General features: G+C 32.7%; 1 protein-coding gene across 1 annotated transcript in view; it reads right to left on the bottom strand.

Annotated features, from left to right (window-relative positions):
* The window catches only part of LOC145285041 (pre-mRNA-processing factor 39-like), a 154,823-nt gene that overhangs the window by 36,109 nt on the left and 97,122 nt on the right, over positions 1–21,592 (bottom strand). The window lies entirely within an intron of this gene.

Below are 21,592 nucleotides of genomic sequence, written 5' to 3'. Positions count from 1 at the left end.
TGTGCAGTAATATGCAAAGTAGTTGTGGCACTTGAAAAGTTAAATCAGACTGCTGCCGATAATAGTACGTTTATTCATGCAGTATGCAAAGAAAAATATTGTAAATTGTACAGAAAATTAATTTCATATGTGCACACAAACCAGCATGAGCAAAAAAAATTACAAATGGAACTTTAGAACATAACTTTTTTTTTTACAAATTATCAAAGCTGATCGAGTTACTTATTCATTCAATAAAAACAAACAGCTGCAACATAAAAAACAATCTGCGGTGAAAGTTGGGTTGGGATGAGGTACCGCCAGTTAAAATTCTGTCTACCAGAGATATACAGAAACATGTGGAAGAACACTGCTACCAGATAAATCCATCATCAGATGTAACAGATCCAAGTAGCATTTAATAAATCAAACTTTGCTTCTGACCAGACAATTTTCACTTGTTATTGTTGTAGCATGTTATTAGCAATATAGCTTAGTTTGCTACAATTTAGATTATATTAATTAAAAAAAAAAAAAAAAAAAAAAAAAAAATTAATGTACAGCCTATATTTTATCCAAAGTAAAAGAATATATCAACTTTGTGGGTGTGTCTTGTGTAGTTTTTCACTTTAAACTGGATACCAAGATAACTCTAAAACTATAAAAATGAAAAATAATTCAGGTTGGTCATCGATTCTTAGAAAACACTGTTCCTGTTGGCTTAGCTCTTCTATCCAGTTGGACTAACTTCTCAACTACTCCACAATAATTATTCTGTTCTTGATTCAAGAACATGGCCATAACCAGCGGTTTGCTTCTCAACTTCCTGTCGCCTCCTTCCCAAGTCCCGTATCCTTGAACCTTTCCAATCCTAAAAACATTCACATTCAATCGGAAATCTATTTTCTCTCAAGTTTTTCACACACACGTGATATGACAACTGTCCGTCGGGTGGCACAAAGAGCTAACATTTAAATGTAACAAAACTTGTTTTCAGTTTCGTCTCAATTTGGCATGATCTGCATGGATGGAACTGCCTTATAAAAATGCAAAAATAGTAATGTAAATCAAATACAAGACAAAATCTATGATTGGTTAAATAATTGAATAATTAATACAGGTGATGTGAGAAAAAAAATGTTTCACGATCTTAAAAACAGAATAAATTACAGAACATATGTACGTATGTGTACGGCCTAGAAAGAAAATGGCCATTTGTCTTGTAAATAATGTTTATGACTAGCAATACCACACCATTTTTTTTTCTTAAGACTGAACAAACTCGAATCAAGCATTATCGAAAAGAGCATAAAAACAGAAATATTATCTTTAGTTTTTTAAAATCAGACCATTAGAAGACCTGTAAAAATCCAAGATGGCAACTAGGAAATACAAGATGGTCACCACGACACAATTCAAAGAAATTATTAACAAAATATGGCTTGTAGTATATCAAATGAAAGGAAATTTTGTATGGATTATAATTATGTTTTTAAGTACATTAAACTAATTAGCATAATTAAGTTTCATTTTAACGGCGTCAAGTTGCAATGACAATTATTGGATGCATTTTTACCACTATTTTGTATAATTTTCTTTTTTAAGTCATTGTTGAGTCTTCAAGAGACATTGATACCATTTTTTCTAGTTCACATGTAACGCTCGACACTACTTGTTTTTTGAACAGAATAAACATTTACAACATCAAAAATTTATTGAGCTAGGTAGAAGAGTAACTTTCCTTTGGTAACATTTATTTGCTATATATTCGTTTTTTGACACCTTTTTCATACCTGTGCGAATTGTAAAACAAATCCAATAAATATTATCATAGGCAAGTTATTCTTTCACTTAACTGGATAAGTGATTTGTGTGTTTTGACTCATTTAAAAGCATTTTTTTACATAAGTAAAAAAGTGGTCATCATCGGTCATTCTTTTTCCAAGAATTTTTAAGTTGACAAACATTTTGTTTACAGATTTTTTGTGCTCAACACAATGCACAAAAAATCTCATGTTTATATGCGTTCCTCACTATTTCTATCGAATTATTCAATTCTTTTAAAATTTTAGAACAAAATAAATTAATATATTCAATATTAAACTGCATTTGAACAGTTTCTATCTTTACTTATTCGTACTACAAAGCGTCAACTTTGAGGTATTCAAACTTTTAACTGGAAAGGTGTACGTGTTATGTTCAAATTTCGTAGCAAAGAATTCTTTTCCCTGATTAGCTATAACAACTAGAAACGTTGTTGACAGGTATAACTTCCACTTTGAGTATTTATGTGAACACACTCCGACCACTTATTATCTAAGTTATCTACCACCAGCAGGCATGCTATGCTGGCATGTTTTACCATTAATAGTCGTATTTAAATTTGAATATACACATCACAACAAAAATATTAAAATACCATTTTAAAGTAAATTTTATTATGAATCCAGTTATATAACTTTTACTTTGATGGACGCAGGAGAAATGTACTTATTACTGATTTAAAGACTACTAGCGGGGTACCTGACATTGCCCGGGTGTCGGTAGGTGGTGTAGTAAAGACCCCCCCCCCAAAAAAAAAACTGATAGTAGCAGCAACAGTAGGCAGCCCAGGTGGAGAGAGGTGTTCATACAAAAAAAAAAAAAAAAAAAAAAGTAGTAGCAAGCAGCCAGGTTCGAACCCGAAACATGAAGAGGAAAAACGTAAAAAAAAAAAATAAATAAATAAAAAGTAGTAGGCAGGTTCGAACCCAAAACATGAGGAAAAAGGCTAAAAAAAAAAAATAAAAATAAATAAAAAAAAAAAAAAAAAAAACTAACATCTTAGTCAATGCGTCCATGGAGAAATCGGAAGTCACGAGCATCAGAATTAAGGCTGGTCAATCCAACGGAGATGACTTGTGAAAATGTCTACGAAAAAACTAACTCTCCTTGTAGAAAACTGCCCAGTTGAGGGTGAAGGAATTTATGCCTTTGGCCAATTTTTCAATATTTGTCGTCCGAGACGTTAAGCTTGAAAACGATACCAATCTCATGAAGATCCATCATGTGTCGAAAGTTTTTGGTAGGCATACACATATTTTGCTTTTTATATGATAGAAAATTAGCGGGAGGTGCCCGGTGTTGCCCGGGTGTTTGTCGGTGTGTGTAAGAAAAAAGAAAGTGAATGAGGAAAAAAAAAAAAATGTTAGAAGGCAGGTAGGCTTGAACCAGAAGCCTTGAGGTGAAGGCAGAAAAGAAAGCGGAAGAAAATGTGATATCTGACCGTGACACTAAGAGGATAGAGGAAATGAGAATCATTAAAATTTAACGATTGAAAAGTGAATAAGGTGACACAAGTGCATAAACATCACGCATTTAACTTTGGCTACAAGCCAGTTAAGCTTGAAGCTTTCTGCATATTTGTTTGTTTCCCCAAGATGTTGGGGAAAATCAGCAAATTGTCTGATATGACAGGTTTTCCCCACATTGATCAAAGCACATTGCTTTCTGGACGTCCCGGCACAAAAGGCTGAGAACATGACTACTTCGCTTTCGATTTAGTTTTGCTTTTATACGAAAAACACAAACACACGAGAACACAGAATAGCGGGAATTTTATAAAATAAAAGTTGCTCAAATAAAAGATAGACATGACGTCCGTTCGCAAATTGTAGATATTATAATCTAGGGAGTATATAAAAAGTTCTAAGAAATGGTACCCCCTCCCTCCCCAAAACCTATGCCGGACATACAAAAAAAAAAGCGCACACACAAACACACATTTTCGCTTTTATATTATAGATGACGAGTGTCAAATTAAATAGCAGCGTGCGCCTTGTCTAACACTCAACGTTATCTGATATTGCTATTATGCCAATAATTTCATACAAACTGAAGAAATAACAATATGTCTGACAATTTCAAAATGGTTCAACGAATCGCCAATTCTTATGTGCATAAAATCTATAATTTAGCATTGAACTGTTATTCAGTCAATAGATGGGTCGAGACAAAAATGTTTAAAAAAAAAAAAAAAAAATGGATTTCGCCATTCAATATGAAAACTCTTGTTGAACGAAGCAAACTTTCCTTATCTTTATTGTTTATACGTACAGTAAGGATTTTTTTTCAGTTTTTACATAAAACTCAAACTCAGTGACCATTTTCTTTCTAGGCCACTGTGTCTACACGTTACCATATATATATATATATATATATGAACCTAATAAAGAATTAAACTTTAACAAAACAAACCTATCAAGATAGTAAAAGCCCTACACAGTTAAGAGGCGCAATTAATATATTAAGAGAAAAAAAGATACATAGAACTTTATCGTATCATGAGTAGGGCTATGACAACAGCATATTCTTTTCATTGTTTTGACTCTCGAGTATATATCCGACACAGTTTGACACAATCAACCGAGAACCACAGGATAAAGGGGGGGGGGGTCTTCCTTTTATCCTCTTCCCCTCTTATTGATCTGATGAAGTTCTATGTAACTTTTATTCCTCATCTTTTATTTACTATATCACACACACACACACGTATATAAAGACAAAATACACAAATATATTCTACTCTCTCCAGGCACACACCAACACCTCCAGGTAAAAGTCATGAGAATTAGGACAGCAAAACATTTGGTAAACAACTTTTTACATACATTATTATATTTTTTGTTTGTTTCTACACACCATAACTAGATTACACATTTAAGAAACAAAAACATTTAAAAAGAAAAAAATGTGTACATCTTTAGAATAAAAAATCTTTCTATAATAGAGATTTTGTGTGTGTTCATATCCAAAACCCAGAATATTATTTTAAAATGAACTTGGATTCAAACAACACTGAAGTCATAACACAACAAACTGTTTGGACTATATATTGTCCATTCGGGTCTTATATTCATTCTACCAATCAATTTTTTTTTTTTCATAAAATAATATATTTAATCATTATTCTTCATTAGAGGGGGTCCATAAGTGATAAAGTCAGAAATTTTGCCCCATGAATTGCTGCGCTCTTAAGTTCTTATATTTGTTGTATCAGCTGTGAATCGATGAATATCATTTATGTGCAAGAACAGTAATACTAGTGAATAAATTTAATTTTAGGTGAATCATAAAAACTGAGTCATTACTGACAGACAAAACAACCACACTTAAACAAACGCTCCCCCCACCACCACCTCTAACAATAAAATTCAGATGGTTTAACTTTCAGGCTCAAATGTATGTTGGTACAGAGTTAAAAATATTGGAAGATTTTCTCAAACTATAATCTAACAGTTAGATCCATAACGTCAACTCTTCAATTGTAAAGTCAGACAAAATAAAGTATAAAATAGTAGCTTCAATGTTTGCATAAATAATGAAACTAATGGACAAGTTATTAAATAAGAGTTAGTATTCAGTGAAGTGGTTATTAAATTAAATCGGTTAATAGTAACAGCAGTTGCACACAAAAACATTGCAAACTGCTTATTATTTTAGGATGACCGTCACTTTTTAATAGCAACAATTTTGAAAGCAGTAACAACCTCAATTACTTAAAAATGTAATTCCTCAATTTAACAATTCGGAAACTAATTAGAATAATCAAACACGTGCACATACACTTTGCTGGCTATTTTTCTTTTAAATTCTGTGGACGTGAGAAATGTAAACTTTGTTGATTGATCAATTCAAAGATTTCTCCTTGTAAAGAAACTGCTGGTATTCTGAAGCCCAAAAGAACAAGTGAAAAATTTACATTCACCATGACAAATGTTTGTGAAATATTTCAAAAAATAATCTAAGTTGTAGTAATTGGAAAAAAGTGAGAACAAACGAAGGATTTTACCCCCCCCCACACACACACACACAATTACTGACAGACAAAACAACCAATCTCATGAGGATCCGTCGCATGTGTCGAAAGTTTTTGGTCGAAATACAAACAAACACACACATACATATTTTGCTTTTTATATAATAGACTAACGAGAGTGCCCGGCGTTGCCCAGGTGTTTGTCGGTGAATTTTCCAGGATAATTCTGGTTGCCTCTAAGGGGGGCAACCAGAGTTATCCTAGAAAATTCGTTCTGGCAAAAATTTACTTTCATCATGACTAATGCTTTTGCAACATTTAAACAAAAAAAAAAAAAAATCCAAGGCGTGGTTATTAAGAAACATGCAAACAGAAGAATGGGAGTGAATTACTAGGTCTAATCCCTCTTTTGTCGAGGGGACCAATAAACGTTTAAATATAACGGTTTAGAAAACAGGCAAACTGCAGATGTTTTAGTTCTTGCACAGAATACTCCCTATATAAGTAAAATAAACAAAAATCTATATCATATTCATACCATGATGGAACGAAAATATCATTTTCCAAAAATTAAATAAATTGATCAAAGTTTTATTTCTAAATAAAAAAAATATTTTTAGTGATTAATAGGAATTCATAGGCATTACATAAAAGACAAAATGGGCGCGCGCGTTTTTGTATGTCCAAGAAAGGCTTTTTTTGTTGCTGGGTTTCTGGACAAGGTTATTATTTTGGATAATTTTCCTTATACTCCCTCGATCATAATAACTCCAATTTGCAAACGGACCTTGTCTATATATTTATTTTGATGAGTTTTAAAAAAAATCCCTGGTTTCGAGTGTTTGTCTTTCTCATACAAATAAAGGGAAACTAATCTAAGCAGAAGCACGCCGCTGGCCTTCTGAGCCGGCACGTCTTGAAGGCAACCAGCTTTGATCAATGTGGGGGGAAATCCTTCATATCAGACAATTGCTATTCATTAAGGACACTGCCAGAGTTTCCCCCTTTTGTGGGGAGCTGGTTTTCTCCAACATCATAAGGAAACAAATATGGCGGGAAGCTGGACTGGCCTACAGCCAGACGTTCATTTCTGTGCCTGCGTGAACTTAACTATCCATTTCTTCAAGTCAACTTCTTCTAACTTTGAACGCTTTTCACTTCCTGTCGCGTCATAGCGTAGCGGTAAGATGTCAGATTTTCTTTCACTTTCTTTTCCGTCTTCGCATCACGGGTTCGAGCCTGCCTTCCTACTACCACTTTTTTTTTGTGCTCAACACACACCTCCGAACACGTGGGCAACCCCACTAGCTACACCATAAATCTCACAAGCCTGAATTAAGTTATCTCCCTTTTTTTTTTTTTTTTTTTAATTGTTTTTAAAATAGTGAACAAAATAGCCATTCTTCAGTTACTCATTAAATTTGATTTTATTTAATAATGATATTACTATATCAATTTATGTGATTTTTGGAATATGATATTTTCGTTTCGTACATATTTTATCAGATACATACATTACAGATTTTTCTCTATTTTTTTTTTAATATAAGGGGAATTTTCAATAAGCATTTGTTTTTTTCAAGTGGACATGTATTTATTTATATTATAATTTTTGACTCTGGAAAATACTGACTACATTTTTTATGTGGCATGTTGTCACTTATCCATCGGCTTCTGTTCTTATTGAAGATTGAGGTTTTTATGTCAGATTCCAGTGGTTTATTGCTCTGGAATGCATGTGTTAGATAAAAGCGAAACTATTTCCATTGTTTGAATGCATTGAAATTTGAATATTTGACCAATCAAAATGTATTTTTCTTTTTAATGGCTAAAAGACATTCGCGTAAAAAAAAAAGAAAAAACATTGCCCATATTTTCTTAATCAAAACTCTTATGCGAGTTGAAAATTAGAATTTAAATTTATTTTTTAGTATAAAAATCTGCATTTTGACTTATCTTGAAACCATAACAAGATTCAAATTTCAATGTATTCAAACTCAAATGTTTAGTTTTTTTTTTTTTTACACCCCCCCCCCTTCATGTACACTTGTGTAGTGGACGTTATAACTATTTCATAGAAACAAAGGTTACAAGTCAACAATTGCCAAGCGATACAGTGGAATTAGAGGAAGCCCATATACTATGCTCTATTAACTGTAACAAAAACATCTTTCTTAATTCTTTCTTAGAAAAATGACTTTTAGTAAAGTTGTAGTTCTTGTTTGGTCGTTTATTTGTTTATAAATTCCTGACAGATTTTAGAGATACATACACAACCATATATATATATATATATATATATATATATATATATTGAAACCATCTTACTTCTACGAAATATACTTCATTTTAATCAAGGTAAATACATGGTGATCCCACCCCAAAATAAATGCCACTCATGGAATCATTAAAATTCAATCCTTTTTTTTTTTTTTTGTCATTATATTTGGTAAAAATTAACTTTATTTCTCACTTGTCCAACAAGTTTCAGTCATTAATGCCTGACAGTCCTTGTTTTATCACCATTCAATGATATGCAGGGACACTTTGGTGATTGTCTCATGAGCAGTGATCCTGAATGAGTTTCACACTCATTAAAGCATTCAGAGAAGGAGTGACTTTTCAGCAAACGTTGCCATCTAATTTACAATGCCTGTACACACATGTAAATCAGATGGAAAAATAATGTTTCTTTAATTATACATATGAATAAATAATAAAACAGTCAAGGAAGATGGAAGAACCGAGAAGGGAGAGCACTACCATCCCTCCCCTGCATGAGTGCTAAGACTACTGGGACCTTGGGGAGGCTTATTGCCACCATAATTCCAGTGAAGACCAGTGGCCACTGCCAGCAAGAAATCAATGCAAAGTCATAGAATGAGGTGGAGAGTACTGGAAATCTGGGGTGACTTGTTCAGGAAACTCCACATGTTATCATCAGTGGGCAATCTATGATGGTGAGCTATGTGAGAACTCCTGAGTTATCATAATATATAAGTAAAGAGATTTATTTTTTGATCAGGCAAGAAGATTGCCTTCATATGTCGCAGTTTATGAATTTTCAAATGAAATTAAGTCAAATAGGGGTAGTGACCCGACAGATCATGGGTAAGTCTACTATTTCATTAAAACGAAAAGATGAAACAGGAAAAAAAAAATACAAATGCATGTTTACTCATGTTGGGCATCTGGTTATTGTCGACACACATATGCTAAAGCTCAGCAATAAAAAATATACTTAAGACAACTGAACAGCAACGCCAACATGATCAGTGTTCAGAACAATAAAAAAGAAACTCAATTACCATACCAACAGAATTTTATGGGAAAACTCACACAGATATGGTGAGGAAACCTGCTGTCAGAAATTAGTAAAAACGTGTCCATGCCTATTGGATAAAAATGTGAGATTTTTGCCGAGATATATTTCAATGTATTGGTGTTTTAAGCAAAAGAGTTTTTTTTTGAAGTCCCCATTTTCATCCTACTGAATAGGATTTCATGGGAGAAAGTATCCGAGCCCAACACACAAATGGAGAGGGTCTACATATTTTAGAAAAAAATCATTTTCATACCTTAAGTACTTTAGTAATAGTTGCAGTTTTTTGTTTTTTTTTTAAACCCTACTGATTGATTGGGTTTGAAATTTTTTTTTAACACTTATTAAACTGAGTGAGGCATAACAAAGAAAAGGGTCATTTTTAAAGTCAGTTATTATGGTGGCAATTTATTTTATGTTTTTATACGTCTTTAAGACATTTTTCAATAAACGTAAAATATTTTCCATTCATCACACCTATATCATCAAAACTGCACACTATTATGTAAATCAATGATACAACATAATCTTTTGAATTACTATATATATATATATATATATATATATATATATTTGTAATCACCGACATACAGTCCTGTTTTGTTGTATCACAACTCATAAGTGCCGCTAGACTAGCACCTCTCCCAAGCCAAGGATTGAACCTAGAGCCGTCATGTTGACAGTTTGCAGTTCTCCCACTCGACCACGGAAGCGATGCCTGCAAATAACCTGTCCAAATGTCTATTTAAACAAACACCCGTTCACCACTTATACAGTGCTCAAACCGTCTGTTTGTAAACAAGCCACGAGCTTCACATTTTTCAGCCAATTAAATAGCGGGTGAGATTATTTACGACAGTGCTCTACCCAAAGAGGGGGCTTAAAATATATTTGTAGTCATCGACATTTGTTAAGAGTAACAACCCAAATGCATCTGGTTGTATGCCTAATTTGCAGCCCTATTTTCACAACAGTTTATAATAAACTAGCAAGTTGTCTGGCATTGCTCAATCATAAAATGTTTAAATATGATATTTTAATTCATACAAATTTTGTATTTATTATTATAGAGCTAATTTTCTATTGTTTATTATATTGTACCTAATATGATAGTGTTTTAAAAAGTAAAAAAAAAAAAAATGACTCGAGTGCCATCAGCTAGAATTGAAACAAAAAACACTCCCGCCTTAGTCATTACTATTTAAATTATCGTAGTAAGAAATAGTTAAACCAATGAACCAACGTTAACATGTAAACGTATAGAGCACTTTAAATCAACTTACTCCCGCCAAGCTTTTTTTAAGGTTGACTTCTCAGCAGCTATTTTTACCAGTTTTGATAGATTTATATATAACAGCTCACAAAAATTGCAATCATTTTACTTACCTCATGCCGCTATGCTACCTTGCATCTCAAAGGACAAAATGGAGACACACAGACATTGTTGGTTTTATATATTAATGTTTGATTTTTTAATTTATTTCTCATTTTACTTTCCTACTTACCTATATATATGCAATAGTTTTAGTAGTATTAATAGTAATTAATTAGTGATTTCATAAATTAAAAAAAAAGGATAAATTACCAAAACCTTAAAATATTGTTCATTAATTTCAAGGGAGGTAATTCAAATGAAAACTGATTAGTTTTTAAAAATACAATAAATTTAATATTCAAGGTAAGGTAAAAATTGTAACCTTGTTAAACATTGTAATAAAATCTTAAAGCTTGAAGTCAAATTGGATAAAACATAGTTCAATGGTGCCAAGTACAATATCATCATATTTGGTTTTACATCCATTTTACATGCTGACATGCACTGGACAGTTTTAAGAAATTGACTGCCAAAGTAACATATCTTAGGTTAGGTCTTCCTCTGTGAATTGAACTGTTCTACATTTCTTAACGCAAGAACTCTTATACATCCTTTCAATATGGTCATATCATTGGACTCTACTCTTCTGCATATATCTCTTTATACTGTCCAGATTTAATCTCCCACTAAAGTCATCAAAACTAAGATGAACATAACATATCCATACTTACCATTCTTATATTTCTCACGTTCTCAACCCTGATTGACCAGGTTTCACCTTTAACCCTCACAACACTGTGTAAACATGTGCAATAGACTCTTCTCTTGGTCAGCAGTAATTATCTTCTCCTGGTTAGTAATTGCAGAAATTCCCCAACTTACTTTTATTTACTCTAAACTACATGATTTAACTATATCAGCAACTTAAAATCAATAATCTGAGGAAAAACCCTGACTAAGCCCCTACACAAACACACACACCTGCGATGAAAAAGTTGCTATCCAAGAAGAAACAGCAAATTGAAACGAAGCCAGTAAACCATACTTGCACAGATAAGTAAACAGGAATCAAACATTTGGCAAACCATCAAATTAATTTCCTCTTCGTCAGAGAAATGCAATTAGAACTGAAAGGCAAAAAATTGACATAGCAACTAGTTAAACTCCTCCCCCATCTCTATCATAACCAATACAAAAAATATTTACATTAATTGTATGTCATTTCATTTCCTAAAGATATATACTTTTTCAAAAATCTAATTATATAACTTTGTAAAACCAGTGGCAGCAATCTGTGTGTGTATGCGCATAAAACAACTATATCTAATTTATATTCTAAAGTGATTTTCATTTAATAAGTAGATAGAAGGAATACTGGACAAGCACTGACGTTAAAAAAAAAAAAAAACAGAATAAAAAAAAATCTGTATGATGTACCCATGATGGAAAAAAAAATACCATATTCTAAAATTATGTAAATATATCAAGTAATTTTATTTTTAAATAAGAAAATCAAATTTTATGGCTAACTTAAAAGCGATTGTTTCACAACATCATTTTGAAAATAGTCTAGAAAAACAAGGGAGATAACTCAGTTTTTGTTGTAATGACTACGAATTCCTATTAATTGCTCAAATATTTTATTTGTAAAGAAGCTATATGATTAATTTATGCAAGTTTTGGAACACAATATTTTCTATCCTTCACAGGTATGTATATCATGAAAAAAATTTTCTGTTTTTTTAATGGGGAGAGGCGAATATTTTTTTTTTTTTTTAACAAGGTGGTCATCACTTATCAAGGCCCGGAAGCCACTCAGGGATAAGGGTTATTGTAAGTACAGTACGTTAGTGTGGAGATTTAATAAAGTGTCTACTTAAGGGGACGGTTCATCAGGAATTTGTTTACGTTGAACTTGAAGACATCCAGGTTGTAGTCAGGTGGGAAGCAGGCAGACGGAACAAAGTTCCACAGGCGTGCAGTTCTAAGAAAGAAGCTTTGTTCATGGAATCTACGTTTTGATTTAGGCATAGATAAAGAGTGGGGAAAGGTTTTGACAGTGGATTCAGCTAGACGGGTGTTTTTCGAAACTCCTGACTGACAAACAATATGGATTCAGGCAAGCCCGTTCAGTAGCAGATATCTTAACTGTAGTTTCTGAACGTATATGCCGTTCATTGGATAAAACAGGGGAGGGTAGAGCGGTGGCCCTCGATATATCTAAGGCTTTTGACAGGGTATGGCACGATGGTCTTCTAAGGAAAATTAGATCATATGGAATCACTGGAAGAATTCATAATGTAATTAAATCCTTCTTAAGTAATAGAAAAATCAAAGTTGTCCTCGACGGTCGTACATCCAAACAATACGACATAAATGCGGGAGTACCTCAGGGGTCTATCCTTGGACTTCTATTATTCCTGATATTCATAAACGACCTCCCTGATAAAATTGTTTTGGAGATGGGTATATTTGCCGATGACACCACTCTCTATAACATATGAGGGGAAAACAAATGAACACATATCCAAGGAAATGGCAGAAATGCTAGAGGATGACCTCCAATCCGTAGTGGAATGGGGACAAAAATGGTTGGTCACATTCAATGCTGCTAAGACTAAGCTTGTTTCCTTCAATAACTACCAGAAACCTTCTCTGCCACCAATAGAACCAAGAACACATTACCTGAAAGTACTTCTTTTAAACTCCTCGGCCTAACGTTTACAGGGAATATGAACTGGAATAGATACATTGAGAGCATTGCCAAGGCTGCTGCAAGGAAGGTTGGCTTCCTCTACCGTGCTAGAAAACTACTTACGCCTGACAGTATCCTATACCTCTATAAGGCCACCATTCACCCATGTATGGAGTACTATTGTCACATCTGGGCTGGTGCATCTGCTTCTTGTCTCTCGCTCCTGGACAGGGTTCAAAAGAGAGTCGCCAACCTGATAGGTCCTGAACTGTCATCTAGGCTTCAGCCTCTGTCCCATCGACGAGATGATGCATCCCTCTGCCTATTCTACAAATACTTCAATGGTGAATGCTCTGACGAACTACAAACACTTGTACCTCCCCGACGTAACTACCCCCGACAAACTCGACAGGCTACTAAGTCTCATTCCTTTACAGTAGAGATCCCTAGGTGCAAGAAAGCCTTTTACTCCAATAGTTTCTTCCCCAGAACTGCGGGTCTTTGGAACTCCCTTCCGGGATTCTGCTTTCCCAACTGCAATGATATGCACAAGTTCAAGTGTAATGTTAACAAACATCTTTCTACTCATCTCCCTTCATAATGACCCCGCTAATTAAGTCCCTGATAGTAGCCCCCTGCTTCAAAGTGGCACTGTGCCTTGTTTGGGGTGAAAATTGAAAAAAAAAAAAAAAAAAAAAAAGATTGGCGAGGGGGACCAGAGATTGGAGTTCAGGTGAGCACCTGCCATGGAAATAACGATAATACAAGGATAGGCTTGCAACGTCTCTTCTGTGGGAGAGAGGTTGCAGGGAAGAGAAAAGGGCATCCCCCACTAAGCTCCGAAGTCTATTTTGTACTCTGTCAAGGCAGGATAGGCTGTTTTTAGCAGCTCCTGCCCAGATATGGCAGCAGTATTCCATCCTTGGACGTACTTGGCTTTTATATAGATAGAGAATTGCATCAGTAGTGAGATATCTTCTGGAGCGGTAGAAGGATCCCACCATCTTTCCAGCGACCCTGGCAACAGACTTGCTGTATGTGTTCCATTTCAGATCAGGAGTCAAGCCCAGAAGCTTGTCAAAACATGGGGTTTCTCTTAGACGAGAGCCATCCATTTCAATTGATGCCAGATGGGGATCAGAGTGCTGATGATGTAAAGATAGGAGTTTGGTTTTAGATGCATTAAAGGTAACCAGCCACGTCTTCCCCACTAAACCACTCGTTCGGGATTAGAGGAGAGAGAATCAGAGAGAGCTTTGTCATTTATGTTGCCGTGACGTGACGTGAGTATTCTGGACAAACACCACTAAATAACCTGTGATCCATTAGATTAATATTTGTTATATACATTAATGTCTTTTATATTTTATTCAGACGACTGATTAGTCTTCATGATCCTTCATTTTGTACCATCTATATATATAAAAGCATTTTTGTATGTCCACTTTCTATACTCACTAGATCATAATATGTACGATTTGCGAACAGACGTCGTGTCTGGATTTATTTTGATTGAGGTTTTATAAAATTTGCACTATTTTGTTGTGTCGCATGTTTGTTTGGCTTTTTAGTATAAATAAAGTGAAACTAAATTGAAACATGTTCCTCAGCTTTCACGCCAGGAAGTAAATCAGCTTTGATCAATGTGGTGAAAACCGTCATATCAGACAATTGCTATTCATTTAGATACTCCTCTTTTTTATGGGGAGCTGGTTTTCTCCCAACAATTCGGGGAAACAAAAGCAAAAAAAAAAAAAAAAAACTACCATGCAGCTAAAGTTGGGAAAAACTGCCTCACAGCAAAAGTGCGGGATTTCATTCTCTCTATGGCATGATGTTTGACCTCGTTAAATTCACACACCTGTCATTTAACTTTTTAATCGTTAAATTAAAACGCATTTCATTCCTCTCCCTTCGTGGCCGAGCAGTAAGATGCCAAGTTGTTTTCACACTTTCTTTTCCACCTTCGCCTCAAAGCTTCGGGTTGCTTCCTGGTATTTTTTTTTTTTTTTTTTTACACCGACAAACACACGGGCATCGCTGGGCACCCCTGCTAGTCATCTAATAAAACAGAGATACAAATAACCGTGCACAGTATATGACATCACTAAAGGACTATTCAGCCTGACTTTGGTGTTCTGAACACCAATGCAGAACCTACCAGCTCCTCATCCACACTATTTTTCTGTGTGGCTGCAAGACTTGATTTATGCAGACTAGTGACCTATGTAAACTGGAAGTATTCGGCCATCACAACCTTCGCCATATCCTCTATGTCTGCTGGCAACAGTTTGTCTCAGCAATACAAGTACAATTTGCACTTGCTGCAGGATTCACTCCTTCCAAAAATCTCTCCTTAACAGACGTCTTTGCTGGTTCAGCCACACCCTTCAACAACACCTAGATGACTTCATCGATCAAGCTTCACCACCAGGCTGGAAAAAACGTTGCAGTGGTCAACTCAAAACCTAACTCAGGACAATGAAGCAGAATGCTGAACTGATTTTGGGCCCTCCACTCTTATAGGGTCAGTCATTGGAACCGCAAATGACTTGCACTTATAACGGAAGCAACCTTGAATCATCATGTCTGGTCAGCCAGTATTCAGGAGGTGGTGAACTTGTTGGAAAAAGCAGCCCAACCGACCCAGATGTGAATACCACAACCATAGCAAAGGACTACTAAAATAGATGACTCAATAAATAGCTACAAGAGAAAAAAATGGTCTCTTAAAAATGTGTCATTTTATGGTGGCCCAATATGTAATTTGTTTATATTTTTAATATATTCTAAGCAATAGTTCTTGTTCAGAATTCCTGCTATATAAAAATAAAGAAACATCTGTATAATGTATGTGCCCGTGAAGAAATGTAAATTGATTTAATAGTTTTATTTTGAAATCAAATTTTCATTTCAAGAAAAAAAAAAAGAAAAACAAAGATAACTCAATAATAACTCAATAACGTCTATGAATTCCTCTTGATCATTTAAAAAAAAAAATTTGATAAAAATAAAACTTACATGATTTTTAGAATATGATATTTTTTCTTTCATCGTGGGTATGTACATCATGAAGATTTTTCTTTATTTTTGTTTTTGGGGGAATTTTAGACAAGAATCACATAAAAATGAAAAAATGTTTTAATGTAAGCATTGTTTTAAATGTATTTTTTCTTAAAATTGCATAATAAATATAAATTATATTTAGATGCATTATAAATGTATATAAATATTTTATCTTGTTTAATGGCAAATCAAGTAGGTTTGTAGGTTAAAACAATACCTACTCTGAATGATTCAATGTATACGATTAATTGCTATTTTATCCATCACTGTGAGACTGTGTGGATCAGGTTTCTCAATATTAGTGTGCAATCACAGCAGATTTAAAGTAGATATAGCCATTTTCCTTTTTAAAAAATAAAAAAAATTTTTAAACGATAGGAGTTAAATCCACCTTATTGTAAGTAATCAGTAAGTAAATCAACAATTCTTTAAAATGAGAATAGTATTTATGTAAAATAATTTGTGCCATTGTCGGTTTATGTAAATCATTGTAAGATACTGAAATGCTGAGCCAATGAAATCACAGCAGCCTATGTCATTTAAGAAAATATTTCCTATCATTGGTTTATTATATAAAAAAACAAAAAAAATTCAAAAGAAAAAAAAAATCACATAACAGAATATTTTTTTAGTTTTTTCAATTAATTTTCATTGAATTATCTTTTTAATAAAGAAATATTTTTTCACTGGAAAAAAAAATTGGCTAGTGTTTGTGGGGGAAGAAAAAAAAAAAAAAGATTCCATTCAGCACCTTCCTGCATTTCATGTAAACTGTTTGGAAAATTCAGACAAAAGTACAGTCCTTATCTTGTATACATACCATGGAAATTAAAGAATTACAAAAAAATCTTTTAAATTAGAATAGAAACGAATTTAATGCAAAGATAAAAATACAAAATTAATTTCAAAGTTAAAATCAAATATAAAAGAACTTGATCTAATCTTCCAAAATGCCAAGAGCAAAGTTTGGAATTAAAAAACTGATTTGCTAAAATTACAGAATGTCAGGATTTTTGTTTGAAGCAATGAATTCAAGATGAGAAAAGTCAGGATGATAAAAAATAGTATGGAGTAACAGTTAGAGTTATGGAGTAGGAGTTTGGACTGAAGTTGGAAGCAGTTTTGAGCACAGATGGAGGCAATAAAAGCAGAAACCAAGTTAAAGAAAAGATGATGCTTGTGCAGTATACCAGGTTTTCAAACATTTCAGGTAAAAACATTATTACATACTTCTGTGTCATGTCAAAATTACAAGAAATGATCCAGTAGAAGATGTGAGATTTGTTTTTCACAAAAAAATTGTATAGCCTAGCAATCAGACTTTTTTTTTCCTTTTTTTTTAAATAGAAGACTTCAAGGAAAGCAAGGGAAATAAGTCAATTTGTCGTATGATTTTAAAACTCAAGTTTAATACTTAAAAACCTGTAATAAAAAACTCAATAAATCAATAAGTTCTTTTACTTGTAATTATTTTTCTATCGGATCAGTTTTTGTGATTTTTAAAATTTATACAATTTTCAACATGACACGTAAGTAATGTTTTCACCTGAAATGCATTTGTACGAAATTTTATTACACTTCACAAGCACCAAAATTGAATAATAAAATAATATAAATAAAATGTTTCATATTTAAAAAAAAAAGTTAATTCTTTAAAAAATAAACAGAAAACCTTTCCCAAAAGAAAAAAGTAAAACAGATGTTTCAAAAAAAAAAATAAATAAATAAATAAAAATAATATCAATAAATCTCAATAAAAAATTGAAAATTAAGATTTTTAGAAAAGATTTTAAATAAACATTTATTTTATATAATGTAAAAAGTTAAGAAAAACATATGAAAATATACCGGGGGGGGGGGTCATTTTTACTTTTATTTTGCAAATTTTATTTGAATCCTTCGACACTTTGTTAGTCATATTCCAATAAAAAGTAGAATGTTTTTATAGCCATAAAAAGACTAACCTTTAACCTCCTGCTTGTCATCTATGAAAAATAAATGTCTTATTTTGACTGGACATTTGAAATTAAATCCAACTGATGCTCATTTATTGTATTTGTTGAGAATTCCTTTTAGAATGACACCATCTAGTCATTAAAATTATAATTATATATTTGAAAAATTGATTAAGAGATCAAAAAAAGGCATGAGATCCAGAAGATAGAATACAAAAGCAGGTATATTTTCTGATAGGCAATTTTGGTAAAGAACCATTCTCAGACAAAACAAGAGGAGATGCAGAGGATAAATTCTATAGGCAAGCATATTTATTGGTTTTAAAACTAAAAAGCTAATACCATATATAAACTTACAAAACCAAGTTATTAAACAACCAAAAAGAAAAAAATAATTCAAACTTTTATTGGCCTAGAATTCTAACAATAATCAATGTTGGGCTTCTTTAACAATTGAGAGAGTTGTAACAAAAGAAAAGTTGTAACTTTAACGAGTTAAAATTAGTGGAAATTGATTAAATTAATTAAAAAAAAAATTAATTTTTTCTTATTTATTATGCTGTAATAACTGAAAGGAAAACTGATAATTGCCAAGAGCGAAACACCTATTTATCCTTACTAAGAAAATACTAGTCTCATTTCTTTCCTCAACTTTGGATTTGTGGAAAAAAAAAGTAAAAATAATTTAAACAGAAAAAACACTACACACCACCATAATCTCCTATCGGATTACTGACAAGAATTCTTTGTCCTCTAATCAGGATAAATATTTTACCAGTAGCGTTACATGCGGTGTTGATCATATGTAGATGCAGTAGTCGATTTTTTTTTTTTCAGTGGTTGTAATAGATATTAATAATTTCAACACACAATTGGTGCTTTAATATATATTTTTACCCACTTTAAAATTGCTCTTAGGATCTTTATATTATTTCATCCCATTTCTTGGAGAGTGTGGAAGAGAATCTCTAAAAAACATGTTCTAGTCGACAGATAAAAAAAAAAAAAAAAAAAAAAAAAAAAAAGATAAGACGTCTCACTCTAGATTTTCTATACATCATTTCTTTTGAACAAATTTACTTATTTTCTAACTAATTTTAGCATAGTAATTCCTTTTTTTCCTTCTTATAAATACATCCAGATGTGACTTCACCCCTGTTAAACAAGAACATCCAAGTTGTACCAAACAAGTCAAAAATCTATGAACGAATTACACTTTGTCTTTTTTCTAAGATTCTTTAGAAAAATGAAAAATCATATTTTCCTTTTCTTCTAATAATCCATAACAGAATGAAGTGATACTGGTTAAGTGGTTAATAGCATGAACCGACAACCTGGGTGTGCCAAGTTCAAATTTACTCATTCCCCAGAAACACTCACTTAGGCTTGTTATGGTTCCTCCTATTAGTACCCAGTGTCTAACTAGAAAGATATTCGGAGGTAGTGCCAACATTCAACCATCTGATTTATTCTAAAAATGAATGATGCTCAACAACAATCATCCTAACAAAATCAAAAATTACTTTTCCCATAAACAACATCCATTAAGCTGATCACAAACACATTTACACATCAGTTTCTTATCTTCAAGTCAGAGTTTCACCAAAAGGAATACCATTTAGGTTTACTTTCATTTAATGTTTAGTCCAGAAAGTAATAAAAATAAAAATTACTAAATGTATATAGTCCTCCTATCTGCAGTAAAAGATAGGATCATAGTTATCCAAAATGAAGTTTTCAATGAATAAAAGAAACTACAGTTCTGAATTTTTTTAGATAAGGCATGATTATTCATATTATTTGGATTCTTTGGACTACTATTTTCATCTGGAGTGTTATTTACACAACATTTTGATTGATGTAATTAACTTTTTTAGGTGTATCATGTTGATTTTGGGAATCTGTCAAATTCTGGAATCTGCACAGAATTTTGAACTGAACTCTTTATTTAACCCATGGGGGTAGCATGCTCTCATTTTGTCAGGCATGACCAGGTAGAAGTCCTTTCAAGCTTTCAATTTTCAGGAATTTAATTTTTACAACTGAATTTTATCAAATATTCCATTCATTGCACCATGAATCTTGTGGACAATTCTAGTATGAATTTTAGGAGCCTTAAACCTATTTTTGTTTATAGAGAGATTCCAGAGTTTGACACAATACACCTGAAGTCAGAGTTCACATCAACCAAAGCATTGTGCAAATAACACTCAAGATGAGAAAAGTAGTCCGAAGAATACAAATAATATGAATACATTAGTGTCCTAAAATTTGCAATCTTTTTAATGCTAATTTATATTTCTAAATATATGGTTAATTTTTTTTTTTTTTTTTCATTATTTATAATAGAAAATTTTTATATTTCACGATCTCCAGTCTAGCCCTGTATGGTAACCTTCCAGAATATCAGAGAGAGGATAAAAGGCGCTATACCTTGCCTGAGGTTGGTCTGGAAGTGTGTCAGACATGGGCATTCATCTCCCTGAGATATATATATCTGCTTACCTAAATACATACAACACCTAGTATTCCCAAATGGTCACCCATCTGATACTGGCCAGGTTCAATGTCACTTAACTTTAGTGATCTAACAGGAACTAGAGTGTCAATGTGATTATGCTGTATGTAGTTGAAAATTACAGAAATGAAAAAAAAAAAAAAAAAAAAATAGAATTGTTAAAAGGTCAGGATGGGGAGCAAGTGTGCATAGTGGTTGCAGAAAAGGTTGGTTGTGCCTTGGCTAAAAGTTTATTTCAATTAGTTTTTATTTATTTATTTCTACTCAATCAACGCTGAAAACATCTGTCAGTTCCAGTGTTCTAGGACAGATCATTGTTATAGTTGGCCAGAATAATGACCTCTGCTTTTTTTTTTTCTTATAAATTATTATACTAATTTAGTTATCTTAATTTTATCGATTGCCATTGAATAATGAGGAAAGTGTTTCTAAAGAAATGTTAACAGTTGACAGATTTTTTTGTTGTTGCGGAGGGGGGGGGGATCATTGTCCAAAAGAATCTGTATAATGTACATACGACAAAAAAATATATTCCAAAACCATGTAAATTGATTGAGTACTTTTATTTTTAACTATAAAAATCAAATTTTATGAGTAAGCAAGGAGAGACATCTTAAAAACAGAAAGGGAGATAACTCAGCAATAGTTTATACTTTGCAAGATTTTTATGTAATGCCTACGATTTCCCATTAATTGCTTTAAGTGTTTGAAAATTATTTTCTTTATAAAAATAAAACTACTTGATCAATTTACGTGATTTTTTAAAATATAATCTTTCTTTGCACAGGCATGTACATCATAAAGATTTTTCTGTATTTTTGTTTTTCAATATATGGAGAATTCTGGATTACACCAAAAAAGATTTTCATCATCCACAAACTGAAGGAAAGAATCAAAAGAAGATTTTTTTTTGTTGTTTTATATGTACTAACGGGTCACTGCTTA

The sequence above is a fragment of the Euprymna scolopes genome, chromosome 1, assembly GCF_053919585.1.
Source record: "Euprymna scolopes isolate OS-2025 chromosome 1, ASM5391958v1, whole genome shotgun sequence".
In the NCBI taxonomy this organism is placed as follows: domain Eukaryota; kingdom Metazoa; phylum Mollusca; class Cephalopoda; order Sepiida; family Sepiolidae; genus Euprymna; species Euprymna scolopes.
Note: the sequence above shows the minus strand (reverse complement) of the source record. Positions and strands in the feature narration are given on the sequence as shown.